Genomic DNA, 16,681 nt, shown 5'->3' on the forward strand with positions numbered 1-16,681 from the left:
TAAAGTGATCCATGGGAAATGTTGGATTTATCATGTTATCTCAAAGTCTCACTAGCCTACAAATATTCCTAATTACTCACTGGCAATTTATGTCTGCTCCAGTTCTTTCAGTTGTAAGCATAAATTCTGACCAGAGTTTTTTTATTAAAATATTGTGATCCTCCACCATCAACAAGTTGACTTATAAATAAAATTCTGTTTGCGTTGGTAATTGTATGAGTTTTAAATGATTTGAGTAACATTTTAAAACTTCCTAGATTTAATCACGTTTTTATTGTATTTATGCTGAGGACCTCAAGAACAGATTTGGATGCATTGAACACTTACGACCAAAGACTAGATGAACTCAACACATCAAAGCTGAAATCAAACACATTCCTCTCTTTATATTAATTCTTAGTGAACGGAACAATTAAGCACTCAACAGTTCAGGCAAACACCCTGTCAGAACCATGACTCCCATCTCTCCTACACCCTTGGTATCTATTTTATCCACTTCTCCCTGTCACTATGGCAAACAAAGTTGGTTTAGTAGACTATACATTGCCTGAATTACTCTAACAGCCTCCTAACTAGTTTTCCTACCACAGTCTTTATTCCCTCTGGATGAGTAACCTCGTGTGTCAATTTGGCTGGGCCATGATTTTCAGTGGTTTCGCAATTATGTAATGATGTTGTTATCCTCCATTTTGTGATATAATGTAATCACCTCCATGTGATCTGATCAGATCAGCCAATCAGTTATATGGGTGCTTTCCTCAGTGTCATGGTCTGCATCCAATACATATGGACATTCTGGAAAAGCTAGCTGGCTTTTCTTGCTCTGGATCCTGCATCCAACTCATCATCATCTGACCTCAGGTTCTTGGGACTTGAGCCAGCAGCTTACCATACTGACTACTGATCTTGGGATCCATCGGCCTCCACAGCCTGTGAGCCAGCAGGCTACCAACTGACCTGCCAATCTTGGATTCGTCAGCCCCTGCAGCTATGTGAGTCAATAGAAGCCGCCAGCCTGAAGCATGACCCACAGACCTGGAACTTGCCAGCCTATACAACTGTATGAGCCATTATCTTTGAGATAAATGTCTCTCTCTCTCTGTGTATATATATATATATGTTTATGTATGTGTGTGTGTATATATATATCCAAACAAAAAAACAAAACCAGTGCCATCAAGTCGATTCCAACTCATAGCGACCCTATAGGACATAGTAGAACTGCCCCATAGAGTTTCCAAGGAGTGCCTGGCGGATTCAAACTGCCAACCCTTTGGTTAGCAGCCATAGCACTTAACCACTATGCCACCAGGGTTTCCATATATATATACACACAGACATATTTGTGTGTGTGTGTGTGTGTATGCTTCACTGGTTTTGGTTCTCTAGAGAACCCAAGCTAAGATATTTGGTACTAAGAATGGTTGTAGGGAAACAAAATTATAATGATGAGTTTTCTAAACTGGTTCCCAAGTCTGTTTAAAGATGTTGATGACTCTGCTTCCAGTAGTAAAGAAGGCACTGCTAATACATAGCACAATGTGGCAATAGAAATACACAAAATATCATCACCAATGGATCAAATATTGATGAGAGGCAAGGTTCTGGGTGCTCCCTTGTTCGATATTTTTCTACAGATTTGTCGGAATGGGGGTATAACGAAGCTGGTTAGTTGGTCCTACTTTCACTAGACAAAGTGGTGAAAGAAAGATATGAGCTCAGGGCTTCAGAGTCACAGTTCAAGCAACACATAAATGACCCCAAAGTTGCCACTTGTGCCCTGAAAACCTTATTTCTTGTAGTAACAGAGCTGATACTGCCAAAAAGCAAACCCAGAGTCTTATCATAAGAGAGGCTGAATCACACCAGTTGAATTCCCAATCTCATTTAGTGACTGAAGCTATGGTGATAGCATTGGTTTGGCATAAGTGGGATCCTGAAACTTGAGATAGGGACATGTGGGCAGATAATCAGGAAGCTGAGGATGCTGTGCTCCTAAATTCTTTTCAATCACTCCTGCCAACAGAACTAGCCCTCACTCCCATATGAAGAGATTGCTGCATCTTTGTTGGCTAAGCCACCCTCCCCAGTAAAACCATTATCCCCTCCACCCCCATCTGATAACATTAACCCAGCCGTGTCTGAGGAGCCTTCATCTGAGTCATCACCTGGAGAGGTGTCTGAGCCATTGCCTGGGGTATCACATGAGGTAGGCACCTTACAAGACATTGCTGGATGTTCTTAGAACACATTCCCACCACTCATTTATAACTAGGCTTAAGTCCCAGTGAGCCGAAAAGGTGAAGGACAAAGGTTAACCCAGGAGGAGGTACGCTACACTCCAGAAGAACTGCTGGACTTTTCTAATATGCACAAAAGTCTGGGAAGTATGTGTAGGAATGTCTATTAAGGGTGTGGGATAAGGGTGCAAGGGACATAAAGTTGGATCTGTCTGAGTTTATTGATATGGGCCCACTAAGCACAAAAATTCTTCATTCAGTGTTTCACCTTGAGAGTTAGAAAAGGATCAAATAGTATATTTGGTTGGTTTGCTGAAGCATGGATTACATGGTGGCCTACACTAAATCAAGCTTAAGTCTCAGACCTGCTTTGGTATACTATAAAAGAAGGTATCCAAAGGCTTAGGGAAATTGACACGTTTGAGTGTGTTTATCAGGATAGACACACAGACCCACATGGAGTACCCAGAGGACACACCTTTTACCACAATGGGTAGGAACAAATTTGTAAAGGAAACCCCAGCATCCTTGAAGACTTCTGTGATTGCTATTTTGTGTAAATCAGATTTGACAGTGGGAACTGCTCTAACTGAATTAAGACACCTAACTACAGTGGTGCTGATTGGACCCCATTGTGATAAGAGCCAAGTGGCAGCACTCAATCAACAAAGTGGACATGCTTACCGTGATAGACACTGAAATCAAAGCAGTCACCAGAATAGTCTAATTCATATGGATTTATGGCTTACTTAGTCAAGTTTCCCCAGGAGTGAAATACATGGGAAATCTACTAAATATTTACTTGATCTGTTCAAGTGGAGACATTCTAGGTCAAGTGAATGGCAATCTAACTTGAATCACCAGAATAGAGAGTCACAGCCCCTCCATCAATGATAGACCCACAACCCCTTGAATGAAGGGGAGGCTAGGTCCCCTTGGGGAAGGATCCCACTACACTGCCAAAAATTATACTGTTAATCTTTCTCCCAGCCTTCCCCAAAGAGATCTACAGCCTTTTACAAGAGTGACTATTCACTGAAAAAAAGAAAATAGACTTTTCAGGGATTACTGGATACTGGCTCTGAATTGACACTAATTCCAGGAGACCAGAAACTTCACTGTAGCCCACAAGTCACAGTGGGGGTGTACAAAGTTCAAGTTACTAAGTTTTAGCTCAGGTTCATCTCACAGTGGGTCTCATGGGTCTCCGAAACCATCCTATAGTGATCTCCCCAGTACCAGAATGCAAAATTGGAATAGACATACTTAGCAACTGTCAGAACCCCCACACTGGATTTCTGACATGTGGAGTAGGGGCTATTATGGTAGAAAAAGCCAAGTGAAAGCCAACAGAACTGCCCTAACTAGGAAAATAGTAAACTAAAAGCAATACCTCATTCCTGGGACAGATTGCAGTGATTATTACCACCATCAAAGACTTGAAAGATGCAGGGGTGGTGATTCCCACCACGTCCCCATTCGACTCACCTATTTGGTCTGAGCAAAAAACAGATGGATTACTGTAAGCTTAACCAGGTGGTGATGCCAATTGCAGCAGCTGTCCCAGATGTGGTTTCATTGCTTGAGTAAATTAATATATCTCTTGGTGCCTGGTATGCAGCTATTTATCTGGTCAATGCCTTTTTCTGGATTCTGGTTTTGAACGAATACCAGAAACTATTTGCCTTCAGCTGGCAAGGCCAGCAATATACCTTAAGTGTCCTACCTCAAGGCTATATCAACTCTCCAGTCCTATGTCATAATTTAGTCCACAGGGACCTTGATCGCCTTTCCCTTCTACAAGACATCACACTGGTCCATTATATTGATGACATTATGCTGATTGGACCTAGTAAGGAAGGAAGAAGTGTCAGTAACTCTGGACTTACTGGTAAAACATTTGCATGCTAGAGGGTGGGAAATTAATCCCATAAAAATTCGGGCATCTTCCAATTAGTGAAATTTCTAGGTGTCCAGTGGTGTGGGGCATGTCAAGATATTTCTTCTAAAGTGAGGGATAAGTTATTGCATCTGGACCCTCCCACAGCTGAAAAGGAGGCCTGGTTGGCCTGTTTGGATTTTGAAAGCAACAAATCCCTTATTTGGGTGTGCTGCTCTCACCTGTTTATCAAGTGATTCAAAAAACTGCTAGTTTTGTGCGAAATCCAGAACAAGAGAAGGCTCTCCAACAGATTCAGGCTGCCATGCAAGTCACTCGGCCACTTGGGCCGTATGACCTGGCTGATTCAGTGGTGCTTGAAGTGGCAGATGGAGATGCTGTTTGGAGACGTTGGCAGGTCTTATTGGTGAATCACAGTGCAGACCCTTAGGATTTCAGAACGAACCCCTGACATCCTCTGCAAATAACTACTCTCCTTTTGAGAAATAGCTTTTGGCTTGGTATTGGGCCTTAGAAGAGAATGAACTCTTAACCATGGGACACCAAGTCACTATGCAACCTAAGCCACCCATCTTGAACTGGGTGTTGTCTGACTCAGAGCAATAAAGTCAGACATGCACAGCAGCACTCCATTATTAAACGAAAGTGGTATATATGAGATCAGGCCTGAGCGAGACCTGAAGGCACAAGTAAGTTGCATGAGGAAGTAGCCCAAATGGCCATGGTCTCCACTCCTGTCACATTACCTTCCCTATCTCAGTCTGCAATTATGGCCTCATGGGGAGTTCCTTATGATCAGTTGACTGAGGAAGAGAAAATTCATGCCTGGTTTACAAATGGTTCTGCACAATATGCAGGCGTCACTCGAAAGTGGACAGTGACAGCACTGCAGCTGCTTTCTGGGACTTCCCTGAAGGACAGAAGTGAAGGGAAATCCTCCCAACGGGCAAAATTTTGAGCAGCACACCCGGTTGTTCACTTTGCTTGAAAGGAGAAATGGCCAGATGTGTGACTGCATAGTGATTCATGGGCTGTGGCCAGTGGTCTGGTTGGATGGTCAGGGATGTGGTAGGAACACAATTGGACAATTGACGACAAGGAAGTATTGGGAAGAGTATGTGGATAGTCCTCTCTGAATGGGCCAAAGAAGTGAAGATATTTGGGTCTCATGCAATCCTTACCAAAGGGTAACCTCGGGAGAGGAGGATTTTAACAATCAAGTGGGTAGGATGACTCATTCTGTGGAAACCAGTCATCTTCTTTCCCCAGCCACTCTCATCATTGCTCAATGGCTCATGAACAAAGTGGCCATGATGGCAGGCATGGAGGTTATGCATGGGCTCAGCAACACAGACTTCCACTTACCAAGAACAACTTGGCTACAGCCACTGCTGAGTGCTCAATCTGCCAGCAGCAGAGACCAACACTGAGTCTCCAGTATGGCACTATTCCTTGAAGTGATCAGCCAGCAACCTAGTGGCTGGTTGATTACATTAGACCATTCCATCATGGAAAGAACAGTGTTTCATTCTTACTAGGATAGACACTTTGGATATGGATTTGCCTTCTGTCATGGATTGAATTGTGTCCTCCCAAAGTATGTGTTAATTTGGTTAGGCCATGATTCTCAGTATTGCGTGGTTGTCCTCCACTTTGTGATTTCCCATGTGTTATAAATCATAATCTCTGCCTGCGGTTAAAGAGGATTAGGGTGGGATATAACACCCTTTGCTCAGGTTCATCCCTGATCCAATGTAAAGGGAGTTTCTCTGGTGTGTGGCCTGCACCACCTTTTGTCTTACTAGAGATAAAAGGAAAGGGAGGCAAGCAGAGAGTTGGGGACTTTGTATCACCAACAAAGAAACACCAGGAGCAGAGTGCACCTTTTGGACCCAGGGTTCCTGCACGGAGAAGCTCCTAGTCCAGGGAAAGATTGATGAGAAGGACCTTTCTCTGGAGCCGACAGAGAAAGAAAGCTTTCCCCTGGAGCTGACACCCTGAATTTGGATTTCTAGCCTACTAGACTGTGAGAAAATAAATTTCTCTTTGTTAAAGCCACCCACTTGTGGTATCTCTGTTATAGCAGCACTAGATGAGTAAGACAGAATTTGGTACCGAAAGAGTAGAGTGCTGCTCTAACAGATACCTAAAATGTGGAAGAGATTTTGAAACTGTGAACGGATAGAAGACTCAGAAGGAAAGTGAGAACTGTTAACACCACAGAAGGTGAGAAACAGCAGCAGCAAACCGGCATCAACAGTGGACCAGCAGCAGCAGAACCAAGAGACCAGCACCAGACAGCGTTGGAGCCAACCCACGGAGCGAGAGAGCTGAGTGCCCGTGCTCAGGAGGCTTTCTGGTGGAGTGGGGTGCCTTCAGGCACTTATCAGTGTAGTTACTGAGCTTTGGAACACTAGCCCCAGCAGAACAGATGCTTGAGTCCTGACGGCTGAGGCCAAGGAATCAGGAAGCTGAAGAAATAAGGAACACAGGAAGCCAAGCTGCCTCAGTCTCAAAAGGTATAGCCATGGCCTCTGGTGTTTCTAAGGGTGGAGTAGCCACTCAGATGGACTAGGACAATGGTGTACCTAAAGTCGAGAGAACAGAGTTGCCATCCCAGTGGGCCTGGAAGGCAGAGCTGTAGCCCAGAGCTGAGGGGCCTCCACTCAGAATCCAGAGAGTGTGGCCAATACCTAGACTCTAGAGGGCAGGGCCATTGTGTGAATGGTCTCAGAGAACAGAGGTTTATTTTCAAAGCCTTGAGTGCTAATGTAATGTGTTCTGCTGACTTGCTTGGTGCATGTTATGCCTTCTTTCCCTGTAATTTCTTTCAATTGTAATGGAAATGTCTAGCTTGTGCCTGCCAGTGACACCTCCGTACCTTTTGAAGCAGATAGCTTGTATTCTGGATTTCACAGATGAAAATGAGTTGTTGGATTTTGGACTTGCAGTTGATTTAAGACTTTTGCTGTGATATAATGGAGTGAATGTGTCTTACATGCAGCAAGGGCATGGATTTTTGGAGGCTGAAGGGTGGAATGTCACGGATTGAACTGTGTCCCCCCAAAATATGTGTCAACTTGGTTAGGCTATGATTCCCAATACTGTGTAGTTGTCCTCCATTTTGTGATTTTCCTATGTGTTATAAATCATAATCTCTGCCTGTGGTTAAAGAGGATTAGGGTGGGATATAACACCCTTGCTCAGGTCACATCCCTGATCCAATGTAAAGGGAGTTTCCCTGGGGTGTGGCCTGCACCACCTTATATCTTACAAAAGATAAAAGGAAAGGGAAGCAAGCAGAGAGTTGGGGACTTTATATCACCAAGAAAGAAGCACCGGGAGCAGAGCATGTCCTTTGGTCCCGGGGTTTCTCGCAGAGATGCCCCTTGTCCAGGGGAAGATTGATGAGAAGGACTTTTCTCCAGAGGTGAAAGAGAGAAAAAGCCTTCCCCTGGAGCTGACACCCTGAATTTGGACTTCTAGCCTACTAGACTGAGAAAATAAATTTCGCTTTGTTAAAGCCATTCTCTTGTAGTATTTCTGTTATAGCAGTGCTAGGTGACTAATTCCCTGCACGCTTTGCCTCTACCAAAATTACCATTCATGAACTCATAAAACGTCTTATCCACTGTCATGGTATCACACACAGCATCATCTCGGATCAAGGGACACTCTTCACAGCAAATGAAGTGTGACAATGGGTCCATGTTCATGGAATTCACTGGTCTTACCATGTTCAGCATCACCCTGAAGCAGCTGGCTTGACAGAATGATGGAACAGCCTTCTAAAGACACAATTATGGCACCAGCTAGGTGGCAATACCTTGCAGGATTGGGGCAATGTTGTCCAGGAGGTTGTATATGCTCTAAGCCACCATCCAATATATGGTATTGTTTCCCTCGTAGCCAGGGTTCATCGGTCCAGGAATCAAGGGGTGGAAATGGGAGTGGCACCACTCACTATTATCCCTAGTGATGCCCTTGCAAAGTTTTTGCTTCCTGTCCCAGCGACCCTATGCTCTGCAGGTCTGGAGGTCATTGTTCCAAATGGAGGAATGCTCCTACCCAGAGATACAACACTGATTCCATTGAACTAGAAGAATGCCTTCCAGCCACTTTGGGCTCCTCACAACCCTGAATCAACAGGCAAAGAAGGAAGTTACTGTATTGGCTGGTGTGATTGATACTGATTACCAAGGGGAAATCAGACAGATAGTATATAATGGAGGTAAACTGGAATGTCTGGAATACAGGAGATCCCTTCGGACGTCTCTTAGTACTACCATGCCCTGTGATTAAAGTCAATGGAAAACTACAGCAACCCAATTCCAACATGACTTCTAATTGCCCAGACCCTTCAGGAATGAAGGTGTAGGTTGCCCCACCAGGTGTAGAACTACAACCAGCTGAGGTGTTTGCTGAGGGCAAAGGGAATACAGAATGGGTGGTAAAACAAAGGAAGTCTAAAAACCAGTTACAACCATGTGACAAGTTGCAGAAATGACGACTATAATTGTTGTTATGTGTATTCCTTCCCTGTACGTGTGCATCAAATATTTATGTATTCTTCACTTATAAAATATAAGATGTAAACTCAGCTAGTGTGTTTTCAGTTGTACGTTTGTTAGTTATATCATGTTAGGTGCAAGTATGGCTTTGTAATTGTCTCTATTTAGAGACTGTCTATGGTTGAAGATGTGTACAGGTGCCAAGTTGACAAGGGGTGAGCTCTGATGGTTAGAGTTGTGTGTCAACTTGGCTGGGCCATGATTCTTGGTGGTTTGTCAGTTATGTAGTGATGCAGTTTGGCAGTTATGTAATGATGTCATTATTCTCCATTTTGTGATATAATATAATCTCCTCCATGAACTAAGCTGATGTAATCAGCCAATCAGTTGTAAGGGGAGTTACCTCAGTGTGTGGCCTGTATCCAATATATGGACATTCTCGAAAAGCTTGCTGGCTTTTGCTTGCTCTGGATCTTGCATCTGGCTCATCATCATCTGACCTCTAGTTCTTGGGACTTGAGCCAGCGGCCTGCTGTATTGCCTGCCAATCTTGGGATTCATCGGCCTCCGCAGCTGTGAGCCAGGAGCTGCTGTTTTACCTGCTGATCTTGGGTTCATCAGCCCCTGCAGCTATGTGAGTCAGGAGAAGCCTCCAGCCTGATACTTGACCTGCAGACCTAGGACTTGCCAACCTCTAGAATCATGTGAGTCATTTCCTTGAGATAAATCTCTGTATATTTAGATAGATATAGCTATAGCTATCATTATCATTATATAGTTATATAGATAGATATGCTTCATTGGTTTTGCTTCTCTAGAGCATCCAGCCTACACACCCTCCAAAGCATGTTCCACATTGTACCCAATGTGATCTTTCTAAAACGAAAGTATGTTATCACTCCTCACTGCTTGGGATAAAGTTCATACTTCTCAATATGGCTTAGAAAGTCCTGTAGTATCTACAAACCACCTATTTCCTACACCATGTACCTTATACGTGACCTTTTTTCCTCAGTCCCTGAGGGAATGTCACCACTTACCAAGTTGCTCAAGCCAGAAACTCTGCCCTTCCCCTCACTCTTCATATCTAACTAGTCAACGCATCCTATTGTTTCTATCTCCAGTGCCGCCACCCTGGTCTAAGCTACCACTTTTTCTCACCTGGACTATTATTAAACTGGCCTTCCCTCACTGAAGAAGGCATAAAACAGATGATTCTCACGAATAGGTGGTCAACCAAGCTCAGTAAGTTCAATTTTGTACTTTTTAATACATAAGAACATATGATATATTCTTGAAAACCCTGTAGATTTTTAAGAATCACGGAAACTGGAGAGCTTTCATGTAAACTATAAAGAAAAAACAAAATCTAGGTTTTTCATATATTCAGAAGACTAAAAGCTAACAAAGCAAGAAGACAAAATACCAAAAGAAAACTCTCTTAAAAAAAAAAAAAAAGTTACTTTAATTGAATCATGGTACTATTTTATCACTCAGAATAAATATTGGAAAGAACTGTGAAGAGTCTGAGATTTTACTATATTTGTAAGCTAACAAGTTAACCTACTACTGTTTCATGAATGTGGGTAGAAGACATGAGACTCCAAGGTCAGAGACAGTAATAACAGTACCTAGAGTGTCAGCTTTTTCTTGTTCTGGTTCCCCATGCTCCAATTCTCATAGGGTGATGCAGACACCCAGGTGACATCTGCACACCCAAGAAGTTGCATTACATTAGAGAATCCAAAATTTTTTACACTAGAATGAGTATAAGACCCTTTGCTCCAGAGGTAGACACTATATCTTCCAAGGTTCTAAGCAAACCAGCCCTTTGTTCTGAAAGGAGACACAGAACCAAGACTATTCACTGTACAAACATCCTTGAAAAGATAGTCCAAAACAAAGACAACCAGTGCCAGCACTCACAAGACATGCAGAAACATGAGAGACACACAGAAAACTGTCTCCCAACAAATCATACCCTTCCCCCATTTCTACAGTTTTGGCTTCTAGCAAATTTTCCCATGACTATGCCATTCCATCAGTCACTCTAATCTGACCAGTAGAGACTGGGACCAATTCAATTTGTCTCAGACAGTATTTAATTAAGGTAGGAGTCCAGGCAACAGGATGAGACCACCCTGCAGTATTGAGCTGAGCCACGTCCCCCAGGATCCTGGACCCAACCAGCTGAACAAATCCCTGAAACAATCAGGGTTTACCAGAAAGCCAGGTGACTTTATCCTTAAGTTGCAGTATTGACTTTTCCATTTCACATGAGTCAATAATCCAGGCACAGCAAGATGTTTTAGAGGTTGCAAAGACTCCACCTTGGCCTGGGAGGAAGAAGTCATATCCATAACAACTCTGAGCAGTGACTTGAGGCTGAGCTGAACTGCTTCCAGGGCTGGGGTGGTGTCATTAATCACTTTAGCTAAAGTCATGGAAAATTTTTGTACCACTTTTTCTAAGTGAATGGCTCCCATCACAGGGTAACTGCTGGAAAGGTGTGCATAAACAATGAATCTTTCTGGGGGAGATATTCCAAGTAACTAAGGATAGCCTCAGTTTGGAGACATCTCTGTGGTCCTTTGAGGGCAATGTGATCTACTGGTAAACCAAAACCAAACCCACTCCCATCAAGTCAATTTCAACTCATAGTGACCCTACAGGACAGAGCGGAACAACCCCATAGCGTTTCCAAGGAGCGCCTGGTGGATTTGAACTGCTGACCTTTTGGTTAGCAGCCATAGCTCTTAACCACTTCACCACCAGAGTTTCCTGGTAGTGTTTCCTTAAACATTTTTAGGTGTCTTATGATTGCCTCTATGGGTGTTTTCAGGAGAGTCAAGTTAATGCCTGACTTCCATGTAAGTTAAATCTTGAGGGCACACATGGTGCCCCTGTAAAGAAAGTGCTGTTGAACCTCCCCAAGTGGGACCTGCATCAGTCCCTCAGAGGGCATTGCTTGACAATGCCTTAACAGGGCCTTCTGGCAGGCTTGCAAACTTTAAGTCTCCCCGTTCAGTCTAAATAATTAAGTCTAGTCCCTGACTTTGGAGGGATTACCTGAAGGCTATCACACCAACTTTCCTATTTGTCCAACCCACCAGACAGGTGGCATTTAATCACCCCCAGGGAATGAATGAGTGGCTACAGGAATGGAGGTAGTGAAGACAGATGTTTTACATGGAGAATAAAGAAGCTGGGGAGCTGGGATCTTCCCCTGCTTTGCCCAGTAGACTTCTCGGTAAGGTTAAAGGGAACGTCAGTGAATCATGGTCAAAGCGTCCGGGAAGAGAGGATTTGGCAGATTTAGCAGCTAGGTCAATTTAAGGTGCTTGCAAAAGTTTGGGAGAGTCACGCCAGGGCATTTTCCTTCCAGAAGAAGGATCCAGGCGTGGCTCTGAAAGACATAAGTCATTAGAGTTCCTTCCTCCCCCATGCCTCCATGTATTGGAGGTGTTCTCTATCACCACAAGATCAGTTTGTCCCATTCTATAGCTATAACTTTACGTTTTTTCCAGTTATCTCTATTCACACCCAGACCTTTCTTCGGAAAGAGTCAGATGCAAGAGGAATATGGTATTTTTATAAAACTTACAGACGTTCATTTTATCCTCCACTTTGGCCTGCATGAGCCACTGTTGGGTGACTCATGAAGCTGTGTACTCAACCAGATGATCACCATCCTTATAACGCCATGTTGATCTAACAAGACAATCCAAGTGGCTGGGTCAGAATTAAGTTTGAAATCCCTAGGTCTTTTAGCTGGGCTGCCACTTGGACAGTGTACTAATTGGTTGGCCTAGAGATCCCATTAGTGAAACATATCACACCCAGGAAAGGTCAGGGAGAAATCCCAATTTAAAAATAATAATAGATTCTCCTGATGATTAACCAGGAAGTAGCTTAGAGGAGATGATGTCTTTCTGGGGGCAGCAGCCACATTCAGTGACCAAACCACCTTATTAAGGTAGGTAGAGGAGGAGGTGAAACAGGTAAAGTCAAAAAATCTATTTGAGTTTTTGGAGGCCATTCCAAAAGTGAGCAATACCAGATGCCTGTGAATAGTAGAAAGTGTGGAATGTCCATTGAATACCCAGACCAGCAGCACATTGTTAAGTAGTTTTTGTAATGATAAAAGCCATACCATTGTCAGGCTACAAAAGGTCTGGAAAACTAAAAACATGGTACAGTTTAGTTTCAAGAGCCACAATGGTTTGGCCACAGTCAGCTGATCAGACTGGAATGCAATATTGTAACCTGAAAAAATGTCAACAGCAGCGAGGCACCAAGGATAGCCTTGAGAGTAGATCGATCTGCCAGGAGCAAAGGAAGGAGGGGTAATGGCCAATGCTATGGGACTCCCATCACCACATGCCAACTTTTGGCAGGAGTCACAAGTCCGGCATGTGGTGGTTCCCTCTGTATCAGAAACAGGAACATAGCGGATGTGTTGCCATGCCAAGTATGATGATAGATCCAGGCAGTAATGGTGGCAATCTGGGCAGTCAGTCTTGATCAGCAGCTTTATACCAAAGAACCAGCCCTTATTCTGGGTATCCATATGAGTGACTCACACAGTTCGATCAGGAGATGTGATCTGTCATCACATTTTGCAACCCCAAAGAGGAGTGTCCTTAATCTACTACCAGACTATAGTTTTCCAAATGACAGACCACACCAATACACCACTGGCAACAGCCCAGGAGTCAGTAAAAATATAGGAAGCTTCATCAAGGGGAGCATTGGCCAGAGCTGTGAGAACAGCCTGGCGTTTTGCACAGTGAGTAGTGTGACCAGGTCCATGTTTGGTTCTGTAGAGCTGGCACGGGGACTGAGTAGTGGCAGAAGCCCAGTGGATAGCAGCAGGTTTTAGCTTACTTAGCCAAACCGTCAGTGAACTAGGCCCAAACATTTAGGGTTATTTCTGTGAATTGAGGGCCTCATTAACTCAGCAGTTTTGCTTCAGGCAGTGGCATTGGAGATAAAAGTATTCCCAGAGGGATTTGTGTTGTTGTTGTTAGCTGCCCTCCACTTCATCTAAAGCTTAGATGCCAGCAGAGCTGTAGCCAGGTGCTAGAGCTGGAGCCATATCAGCTGCATTCTTGAATATGGCATTTCCATTTGACAATGAGGCTTGTTTGATCCTTCCCATCTTGTCTATGAGTCCAGTTGGGACTACAAGGCTGGAGAGTCACATTCCCTCCATGGGTCAGAGCCCAGTAGCAAGCTAATTTCAAAACTGGTGTATGTGGAGAGGGCAAGATCATGGCAACTGGTTTTTCTGGGAAAGTAACCTGATAGCCATATAAGGAAGGCAAGGAGTTCAAATACCCAAGTGGCATCTCCTAGTGGAGGCTAGCCTTTTTTTGCCAGACACCAACTGATAAAATCATTAGTCACAAAGACTTGTAGCTTATGAAAACTAAAACTGTAAATTCTTAGAAGAAAATGTAGGGGCAAGGTTCTCAGCCCTAGTGTACTACAACAGATTATCAGATATGATAACAAAAGCTTGAGCAGAAAAATAGATAAATAAAAAAAAAAACCTTATAAAAATTACTTGTATACATCAAAGGACTTTATCAACACAGTGAAAACACAACTTACAAACTGGGAGAAAATTTTCAGGAACCATATATCAAATAAGGGCCTAATATCCAAAATACAGAAACTTTGGTGGTGTAGTGGTTAAGAGCTACGGCTGCTAACCAAAAGGTCGGCAGTTCGAATCCACCAGGTGCTCCTTGGAAACCCTATGGAGCAGTTCTACTCTGTCCTACAGGGTCAGTATGAGTTGGAATTGCCTCACTGGCAATGAGTTTTTATCCAAAATACATATAAGACTTCTACAACTTAACAAAAAGACAAAAAACAACCCAATCAAAAAATGGGCAAAGGACTGGAACAGACAATTCACCAAAGAGAATATTCAAATAGCCAACAAGCACACGAAAATATGTTTAACAATATTAGTCCTTGGAAAAATGTAAATCAAAATCACAATGAGATATCACCTCACCCCCATTAGAATGGCAATGATCAAAAAAAAAAAACAAGTGTTGGCGGGGGGGTGTGGAGAAAACGGAACTGTCACCCACTGCTGGTGGGAATATAAAATGGTGCAGTCCCTGGAAAACAGTTTGGAAATTCCTCAAAAAGTTGAACACAGAATTAACACATGACCCAGCAATCCCAATCCTAATCCTAGGTAGATGTCCAGAAGAAGTGAAGGTAGATATGCAAACAGAAACCTACACACCAACGCTCATTCCAGTACTTTTCACAATAACCAAAAGGTGGAAACAGCTGAAATGTCCATCAACGTATGAATGGACAATGGAACATTACAAAGCCATATACAGAAATAAAGCTCGGATGCATGCCACAATATGGATGAACCTTGAAAACATTATGCTGAGCAAAATGAGTCAGTAGCAAAAGGACAAATACTGGATGATCTCACATATGAAATAAGCAAATACATAGAAACCAATGATTATTAATGATTACCGCGGTTGAAAGGTTGTTTGGGGAGCGCTGAGTTTACATTAATGGTGGTGGGATGTTTTGGAGAAAGGACAGCAATTATGGCACCACAACATGAAAAATAATCAGTGTCATCGTATTGTAAATGTGGAAGTTGTGTTGGTGAATGTTTTAGTGTGTGTATATTTTCACCACAATGATAAAAGGGGGAGTCATCAGGGTATAAGGGTTGTGGGGTCCCAAAGGTACTAGTAAATCTCTTCATGAATCTCTTCCCAATCAAGAGAATGACCTCTGACACAAGAATTCATACCACGGGGATGTAAAACATCAATACCAATTATATATTCATCAGTAATGTGACCACAAGGTCACATTACTTTCCCTTCTCCATTGTAAGTTGCACAAACCCCGTCAATTAAATTCAGGTGCCCCTTCCCCCCAAGGCACTAGGTGGGAGAGTGAATTGGGTAACTGTATCCAACAGACGTAAGTTTTCATCTCTCCCCTGCAAAGTTCTCCAGCATACTCAGGAGGGTGCGTATAGGGCGTCACCCCTAATCATCTTTCTCCATCATGAAGCTGAGGCTGGAGTAGAAGGGAAGGAAGAGATCAGGGGCACAGAGGAAGAGAGCAGCTCTGAGTCAGCAAGCAAAGCTCTGCATTCAACTTCGGTTTCAGGTAGCCACTCGTTTGCAGCTCAACCAAATGAACTTCTAATGTTTTCAGGCCACCCAAAGATCTGTACTGAACAGCATGTTCCTCACTGCTGACACAATTTATTTCAGCTTTAGGGATTCGTTGTCTTAGCGCAGCCACAGCTACTTCACCTTTAGGCTGGAGATGTGGCTCTTGTTTCACTGTCATAAGGTCTCTTCTTTCGCCTGCTTGGAGGAGAATGAACAACAAAACAACCACAGCACTATTTAAGCAGCTTCTGTAAAGACTACTTCTCACTGCTCAGCCTCTGAATGTTAACTAACAAGTGGGCTAGTGGGAGCCCTGCTAGCACAGTGATTAAAGAACTCAGCTGCTAACCAAAAGGTTGGTGGCTCAGCTGCTCTGCGGGAGAAAGAGGTGGCAGTCTGCTTTCTTAAACTCTATGTGGCAGTTCTACTTTATCCTATAGGGTCACTATGAGTCGGAATTGACTCGACGGCAGTGGTTTAGGCTAGTGGGGGATCCTTATTTCCCTTACCTATCCAATACTTAGGTGAGAGCATTTACTACTGGATCCCAGAGAGTTATCTCATATCCCCAAACCTGGCCTGTGCCATCATCCTTTCTCTTCCAAAGACCATGTCTCTGTCAACATCCCACTCTCATACCAAACTGTCAAGAACTGTGAAGGGTCTGAGATTTTACCCTATGTGCAAGCTAACAAGTTAGCCTGACAGTTTTGTAGATGCTGGCAAAAGACACAAGATTCACGGATCAGAGACAAAAGAACTTCATTATTCTCAGCAGTAGCCAAAGTCTCAACATCTTTTTATTCCACTTCTCCAAGCCCCAGTTTCCAGAGAACAATGCCAAAA

Source organism: Loxodonta africana, chromosome 10 (assembly GCF_030014295.1).
Source record: "Loxodonta africana isolate mLoxAfr1 chromosome 10, mLoxAfr1.hap2, whole genome shotgun sequence".
NCBI classification, from domain to species: Eukaryota; Metazoa; Chordata; class Mammalia; order Proboscidea; family Elephantidae; genus Loxodonta; species Loxodonta africana.